This window comes from Dendrobates tinctorius, unplaced genomic scaffold (assembly GCF_039654945.1).
Source record: "Dendrobates tinctorius isolate UK_male_01 unplaced genomic scaffold, ASM3965494v1 ptg000078l, whole genome shotgun sequence".
NCBI lineage: Eukaryota > Metazoa > Chordata > Amphibia > Anura > Dendrobatidae > Dendrobates > Dendrobates tinctorius.
In genome coordinates this window covers 2115289-2124683 of record NW_027361746.1, presented here as the reverse complement: position 1 = coordinate 2124683, position 9395 = coordinate 2115289, and positions in this window count along the sequence as shown.

The window sequence follows — 9395 nt, the reverse complement described above, 5'->3', positions numbered from 1 at the left end:
GTAGTAATAGGGGCACATATGGCAGCAGTGGCTCAGTATTGGGGAATCAGGTGCAGTAATAGGGACACATACGGCAGCAGTGGCTCAGTATTGGGGTAGCAGGTGCAGTAATAGGGGTACATATGGCAACAGCGGCTCAGTATTGGGGTATCAGATACAGTAATAGGGACACATACGGCAGCAGCGGCTCAGTATTGGGGTAGCAGGTGCATTAATAGGGGCACATATGGCAGCAGCGGCTCAGTATTGGGGTAGCTGGTGCAGTAATAGGGGCACATACGGCAGCAGTGGCTCAGTATTGGGGTATCAGGTGCAGTGATAGGGGCACATATGGCAGCAACGGCTCAGTATTGGAGTATCAGATGCAGTAATAGGGCCACATACTGCAGCAGCGGCTCAGTATTGGGGTATTGGGTGCAGTATTAGGGACAGTTATGGCAGCAGCGGCTCAGTATTGGGGTATCAGGTGCCGTAATAGGGGCACATACGGCAGCAGCGGCTCAGTATTGGGGTATCAGTTACAGTAATAGGGACACATATGGCAGCAGCGGCTCAGTATTGGGGTAGCAGGTGCCGTAATTGGGGCACATACGGCAGCAGCGGCTCAGTATTGGGGTATCGGGTGCAGTAATAGGGACACATACGGCAGCACCGGCTCAGTATTGAGGTAGCAGGTGCAGTAATAGGGGCACATACGGCAGCAGCGGCTCAGTATTGGGGTATCAGGTACAGTAATAGGGACACATACGGCAGCAGCGGCTCAGTATTGGGGAATCAGGTACAGTAATAGGGGCACATACGGCAGCAGCGGCTCAGTATTGGGATATCAGCAGGATAAGGAGTTTGTGCAGGTTGGGAATAGATGGGGACAGTGCTGGAAATGTGAGAAGTCTGATGTGATTTATTGTAATCTCTGCAGATGAGTCCTGGCTGGAGAAGTGGTGATGTCGATCTGGACCAGATGGAAAAGACAAGAAAAGTGAATGAAAGAACGTCAGCTGTAAGTTACTATCTATAACTGTACTGAGATCATTTGTATGTTCTGCAGGACTGGTATCCACCACTGTATGGTCACCATATGGCGGTAATATCAGTGTACAGTAGGTCTTTGTATAGAGAGTTCTCCTCGGTAACATTGCGGTCATCTGCTGTATCTGCAGGGCTTGTATTGTACAGGATGAATGATACATTGAATACAACCATCTTGGGACACATACTGGTTATTCATCAACTGTTATCTTTTTTTGAAGGACATATGGAAGTAAAAAAGCAATTCTGACGTGTTTTGTTGTGCGCCAAGTTGTAGATTTTAATGACACCATACATTTTACCATTTAATGGACTGAAAACAGGGCAAATATTCCAAGTGAAGTGAAATGGTAAAAATAAATCATTTATAGGGATTAGTTTTGGTTACACAGGGCAGCAGCTGTGAGCAAGTACACCCCGACACATTACATGAAGGTGGTGGTCCATGCAGGCCGCTTGATGCAGTTGGCTTTGGCTTGCCAGGACCAGGTCTTCTAAAGTTCAATGAAGGAGACCACCACTGAAAAACAAAAGGTCTTTTACTGAACAATAGCTTAATGCGTATTATGATAGCAGGTGCATAGATTCATGAACGTCTCTTAGTGCATGGAAAATGCAATACAGCCACTGACAATCACACTACGGCCACCATATTTTACTGTTGGTATGATGTTTTTTGATTGAAAGCCTGTGTTACTTCAACACCAGATGTAATGGGATAGACATCTTCCAAAAAGTTAAACTTTTGCCTCGTGAGTTCACAGAGTATTCAGTCTTGGGGATCATCAAGCTGTTTTCTGGCAAAACTGAGATGAGCTTTCATGTTCTAATAGCTTAGCAGTGGTTTTAGTCTTATAACTCTGCCATGCAGACCACTTTTGCCCAGTCTCTTTGTTATGGTGAAGTCATGAACACTGACCTTAACTGAGGCAAGTAAGGCCTACAATTCTTTTGATGTTGTTGTGGGGTCTTTTGTGACCTCTTGGGAAGGTTCAACACTGTTCCATGACAAAAGAAGTGAATGTGCTATGTTTATATGTGTCAGTATGATACCGATTGCAGGTTTTGCAGATTTAGAGAGTATCATCAAAGATAATGAAACCAAATATAATGCATAAGTTCCCACCTGTAACCCAAGTCACAGATGGTCACAAATCTATACTGGGACCCGCAACTTACCCATGGTATATGAGGATGGAATGCCCCTCGCTGCCCCGACAAGCTTTTCGCTTACACTTTTTCAAGGTGTTTGCCAAGCACTAATTGCCAAGCACATAATTTAGACATATCATACTTACACATCTAAGGATAGAACATTCACTTCTTTTGTCTTTTAACCTTCATTTCTATATTCACTTAATATATCTTTTTAAGCTATATTTATTTTTGTGCCAATCTATATTCATTACCCATTACCCATACATATAACCATAGTAACTGGGGAATTTTGGTCCCGTGGTTATTATTTTTTGATGGATGGGAACATCCCCCTTGTGCTTATGTTCCTCCTTTGCTATAAGTGCTATAAGACCTATATTTTATATTTTTCTATATTGTTATTCAATGTTTTATGTATTGGATTCAATACATTTTATTTTGTTTTATTCCATTCTTGTGGTTTATGGCTACTCCATTGCTGCTTTGTAAAATAAAGGATGGAATCTCCAGCGCTGGAGATTCCATCCTTTATTTTGCTTCAGTCAACACCCCTGATCAAGGTGACTCCGTGCGCAGGAGGATTATGGATCGCAACCGAGACTGGTGAGCTGACCTCCCTTCATTTTCCCTATCCTTCTATAATTATATTGCTGCTTTGTATCTCTTACCTGTACATTATACACTACATACTCGGGAGTTATCCTGGGAGGGCCACCCATATGCCGACTGCTGATCGGGCGGCGTTATTCCCACGAACCTCCAAACAGCGTCCATGAAGGCAAAGCTTTTGGTTTCCGGGGACAGTATGATTGCAAAGCTGAACCTTAAAGGAATGTCAAAAGGGCACCACCAGGAGAGGAGCCTGTGGCTTAATTGGACTCCACCCGGGAAACCACAACCATGCCACCTAAAGAAAAGATGCACACTTTGAAAGCTGTGTCGATTCTGTGTGTGGTGTGGTATGTGTGTTTGTAGTTGTGCTAGCGATTTCTCAGCTTTAATCCGTTAACAACCGAGACTCCGGCATGCCTCCGCAGTATGAGTCAAGTTTACTAGAGGGATAAGCGAGGCTCTGGCACGTGAGATCGAGCAATAACAGGTCTAGCATTCCAGTACATGTCTGGGGCTGCATGCACGCTACACTGAAAGGACCAGCTTTTGTCGCTTACAGGTGCAGATAACCTGCTGAACTCCGTTAGTGATGGGGATCTGGGATTCAGATTATTCCCCGCGAACAAACGATGATTTCCCAGTAAGTTCAGGTCAACCGCAATTCCGGAGTTAGGCCTAACCGTCATTCCTGAAAAAATTACGTGTCCAAACCACAGGTGCTGTAGCTTGCTTAACAGCTCGGCAGCCGTTCTCAGGCCCAGTATGGATTCAACAACATTGTAGAAAGTTGATAAAGGGTACCGTTTCACCGGATAACACGTATATATGTAGCCTAGTTTACACATTAAAAATATATGTCTATAGATCAGGAGGCAGACTCAGATGTTCTCAGGCCCAGTATGGATTTGACCAGATTGTACAAAGTTGAGAAAGGGTACTTTATCTCTGGATAGCAGGTATATATAGCATAGTTTAAACATGTAAAATCTCCGTGTTCTCAGTATGGATTGCAAAGCAATCTAAAAAGTGGAAAAAAGGAAATGCATTTGAGGCGTACACAACTATATACTTTTGGTGTTATTTTTAAATCTTCATATATATTTCTGTCTCAGTAACACAGTCCAGCCTCTCCGCAATAGGAAATGAGATGCATACAATTACTGACATAAAGGCTATTGATTGCAGAAATCTACGAATTACTATTCACGGGAAAAACTTCCGTCATAATTCTCATAGGCGATGCTGACCCTCAATTAATTTGTGTGTTGAGACAGTGAAAACATTTTTTTGTGAATAAAGTCTTGCTGTATCGCACTTCCGTTGATTACATCACTGTTACTTATCTCAATCAAATTTTTATCACAGGGAGCGATGTAAACATGGTGCTCACTGGCTATCATGATCTGTCACGTAACTTTGGAGTGCAAAAGACAGAAGCCACAGGCCGTAGGCGATTCTGTTTGATTGGCATGAGAGGGCACATTTTAAAATTTGCGCCGGAATGTGACACGTTTGTGAGTAGGAAAACTGTGAAAGCTGATGATAAACCACCACTGCATGTCATTGTGAGTCGACGTCCATAAGAAATGGAAGTCATTGATCATCTGGAGCTAGTGCCCGGCCAGCAGGACAGGGCATAGCTACATCTTAACCATCATCTCTCAGTTCAATCAATTTGTAGTGGCACTCCCAGTGAAGGATTTGACAGCCCAGACTACACAGCGGAGGAGCAGGGAGAGGTAAACATTGCAAATGCTGGGGCCCTGCCCAAGCAAGGGGGGCACACTCGTGGGCGTCGGTACTGGCACTGGGCCCCTCATAGTACGGCGGTGTGTCTGATGGCGGGTGTGCACCACCACCGTCAGAGACACTTGATTGCACTATGAGGGACCCTGTGCCAGTGCCCGCGCCCAAGAGTCGGCCTACCCACCTGTCCAGGGCAACGGCACTCGCACGGTTTCGTGCGCTAGGTGGTGACCCCGGCCATGGGGGGGGGCAGCCCAGTTAGGGCGGTTTACAAAGTGGCATATGTTGATGTGGGACATTCAGCTGCTGCAAAAGGCGAAATAGGTCAAGTTCGCGGAATAGGAGGAGGACCAAAGCAAGCCATTTTTCTGGCAACCTATGTGTCATCAAGGGAAGGTGGGACAAAATCCTTGGAAACCCATGCATGGTTCATTTTAATGAAGGTTAGATCATCCACATTTTGGGTTGACAGACGGGTCCTTTTTTCTGTCAGGATTGATCCAGCTGCACTGAAGACTCTTTCCGATAGCATACTTGCAGCTGGGCAAGCAAACTCCTGTAAGGCATATTGTGCCAATTCAGGCCAGGTGTCCAGTTTAGCGGCCCAATAGTCAAAGAGGAATGACCTGTGCGGGAGAACATCGATATGGGAGGAAAAGTACAGTCATGGCCAAAAGTTTTGAGAATGACACAAATATTAATTTTTACAAAGTCTACTGCTTCATTTTTTCTAATGGCATATACTCCAGAATGTTATAAAGATTGATCAGCTTAACAGCAATTACTTGCAAAGTAGAGTTGAGCGAAACAGGTCGAAAAATTTCAAAAGTCGCCGACTTTTGTCAAAGTCGGGTTTCATGAAACGAAACCCGACCCTAGGATGAGGTCGGCCACGAGGTCGGCGACTTACGCGCCAAAGTCGCGTTTCAAAAGTTTGTTTTGCGCTCTTTTACAGCCAATCAGGATCCACGGACACTGTGGGCAACGTGATGACATAGGCAGGGGTCACCACCATCTTTCAGAAGGGCATGCAAGTGATTGGCTTGCTTTGGTGGGCGTCACAGGGGGTATAAAAGGGCGTCCACGCTGACCGCCATCTTACTTCTGCCGATCTTAGTATAGGGAGAGGTTGCTGCTGATTCTGTAGGGAGAGCGTTAGGCAGGGAAGAAGACAAAAAAACTGCTTCTGCTGCTAGCGATTTGGCCTGCACAACACACAAGTCACTGTGTGTGCAGTGCAAGGGGAGGCTATATTGTGGTGTATCAGTGGTGTTGGTTGTTGGGCTGCCTTTTAAGGCTTCCTGACAGGCTGGCATTGCTGTTTACCCACTGCTCCGCAAACTGCTTTTTTAAAAGCAATCCAAATTTTTTTTTTTTTGTCCTGCTGAGAAGAAAAAAAAACTGCTTCTGCTGCTAGCAATTTGGCCTGCACAACGCACAAGTCACTGTGTGTGCAGTGCAAGGGGAGGCTATATTGTGGTGTATCAGTGGTGTTGGTTGTTGGGCTGCCTTTTAAGGCTTCCTGACAGGCTGGCATTGCTGTTTACCCACTGCTCCGCAAACTGCTTTTTTAAAAGCAATCCAATCTCCCTTATCCTGTAGTCACTTTGGTCACAGCTGTGCCATCGAGCCTGTCACATAGCGCTCAGATATTCATTGGGCCTCACACAATCCACAAGTGTCCAGTGTCCAAAAGTGTGTGCAGAGATTCAAAATCTCCCTTATCCTCTCGTCACTTTGGTCACAGCTGTGCCATCGAGCCTGTCACATAGCGCTCAGATATTCATTGGGCCTCACACAATCCACAAGTGTCCAGTGTCCAAAAGTGTGCGCAGAGATTCAAAATCTCCCTTATCCGCTCGTCACTTTGGTCACAGCTGTGCCATCGAGCCTGTCACATAGCGCTCAGATATTCATTGGGCCTCACACAATCCACAAGTGTCCAGTGTCCAAAAGTGTGCGCAGAGATTCAAAATCTCCCTTATCCTCTCGTCACTTTGGTCACAGCTGTGCCATCGAGCCTGTCACATAGCGCTCAGATATTCATTGGGCCTCACACAATCCACAAGTGGCCAGTGTCCAAAAGTGTGTGCAGAGATTCAAAATCTCCCTTATCCTCTCGTCACTTTGGTCACAGCTGTGCCATCGAGCCTGTCACATAGCGCTCAGATATTCATTGGGCCTCACACAATCCACAAGTGTCCAGTGTCCAAAAGTGTGCGCAGAGATTCAAAATCTCCCTTATCCTCTCGTCACTTTGGTCACAGCTGTGCCATCGAGCCTGTCACATAGCGCTCAGATATTCATTGGGCCTCACACAATCCACAAGTGTCCAGTGTCCAAAAGTGTGTGCAGAGATTCAAAATCTCCCTTATCCTCTCATCACTTTGGTCACAGCTGTACCATCGAGCCTGTCACATAGCGCTCAGATATTCATTGGGCCTCACACAATCCACAAGTGTCCAGTGTCCAAAAGTGTGTGCAGAGATTCAAAATCTCCCTTATCCTCTCGTCACTTTGGTCACAGCTGTGCCATCGAGCCTGTCACATAGCGCTCAGATATTCATTGGGCCTCACACAATCCACAAGTGTCCATTGTCCAAAAGTGTGTGCAGAGATTCAAAATCTCCCTTATCCTCTCGTCACTTTGGTCACAGCTGTGCCATCGAACCTGTCACATAGCGCTCAGATATTCATTGGGCCTCACACAATCCACAAGTGTCCAGTGTCCAAAAGTGTGTGCAGAGATTCAAAATCTCCCTTATCCTCTCGTCACTTTGGTCACAGCTGTGCCATCGAGCCTGTCACATAGCGCTCAGATATTCATTGGGCCTCACACAATCCACAAGTGTCCAGTGTCCAAAAGTGTGCGCAGAGATTCAAAATCTCCCTTATCCTCTCGTCACTTTGGTCACAGCTGTGCCATCGAGCCTGTCACATAGCGCTCAGATATTCATTGGGCCTCACACAATCCAAAAGTGTCCAGTGTCCACAAGTGTCTGCAGAAATTCAAAATCTCCCCTGTCCTATAGACACCTTGTACCTTGTTTTACATTACTATATAGTTTGTTGGATTTTGTCTACATTTCTACCAAAAATGAGGAAGGCTGGTGGAAGAGGCCGTGGAATTGGGCGGGGGTTGGCAGCTGGTAATGATGGTGTTGGTGGTGGATCTGATGGTAGTGGCAAGAGCAAAATAGGACCGAATGCAGGAGGTGTTGAGCCTGCGTCATCGTCTGGCTACATGAGGCCTCGAACGCTTAGTTTTCTAGGAGTTGGCAAACCGCTTTTAAAGCCAGAGCATCAGGAAAAAGTTTTGTCTTACATTGCTGACTCAGCCTCCAGCTCTATCGCCTCCTCTTCTTCAGTTGTAAAAAGTAAAAGCACTGAGTCGTCATTGGAGGCTCATGTTCATGAACCACACCTTTCCTTGTGTCCTTCACCCCAACCAAGATTGAAGGATGACGCAGGCCATACTACTGATTACTCCATGGAGCTGTTTTCACATACCATGCCTGGATTATCAAGTCAAATGGTGAATTACCCAGGCCAAGATGAATATGACATGGAGTGCACTGATGCACAGCCGCTGATGGATGATTCTGCTGGTACATTCACTCAGAGCACTACATTGTCCTCGCAGTGTACAGAGCCAGATTCTGACCCTGATGAGACTCAGGTGCCCCTTCCCGCACACTATACCACCATACACGGTGACACAGAGGAAGGTGCACATGACATAGAAGAGGAGGTGATGGATGACCCAGTTGTTGACCCAGATTGGCATCCATTGGGGGAAGAGGGTGCTGCTTCCAATAGCTCAGATGAGGAGCATCCACAGCAGACATCGACATCGCAACAGCTGTTATCTGGCAGGCCCGTAGCACTCCAAAGACAGGTTCCAAACATCAAAAGAGTTGCTGGACAGCTTGTCCAGAGTGTCAAAAGATCACAGCGTGCTAGGCCGCAAAATGTCTGCCAAAGTAGGAAGAGTGCAGTGTGGCACTTTTTTGAACAAAATCCTCATGATCAGGCCAAGGTTATCTGTAAGAAGTGCGCAAAGACCTTTAGCCGAGGGAAAAATCTGAAAAATTTGAATACCAGTTGCATGCTTAGACATTTAACCAGCATGCACTTGCAAGCGTGGACACAACACCAAACCTCAAGTGCCACATGTGCAACTGATCACAACGAAGGTAGTCAGCAACGCTACATTGTTTCCCCCACTGTAAGCCCACCGGTTAGCACAGCAGCAAATGTTGAGGTGTCGTTGCAAGGCCACAGCAGTCAGGGAACCCCACTGTTATATCAACGAAAGACTGATTCTAGGCCATCAGAAAGAACACCAACTCCATCACCATCATCAACCCTCTCTCAGTCCGCCCTGTCCACCGCTACTTCCACCATATGCAGCTCTCAAGTCCAGCTCACCCTCCCAGACACTATGAGTAGGTCAAGAAAGTACTCAGTCTCTCATCCGCGTACACTGGGTTTGAACGCCCACATTGCCAAACTAATCTCGTTTGAGATGATGCCCTTTCGGTTGGTGGAAAGCGCAGCTTTCCGCGAACTCATGGCCTATGCAGTACCACGCTATGACCTACCCAGTCGCCACTTCTTCTCTCGCAAAGCCATCCCAGCCCTCCACCATCATGTGAAAGACCGCATTGTCCATGCACTCAAGCAGTCAGTGAGCGGAAAGGTGCACCTCACAACTGATGCATGGTCCAGTCGGCATGGCCAGGGCCGTTACGTGTCCATCACAGCGCACTGGGTTAATGTGGTGGATGCAGGGTCCACAGGGGACAGCGGTGGTGGGACAGTGCTGCCTAGCCCACGGTATAGGAAAC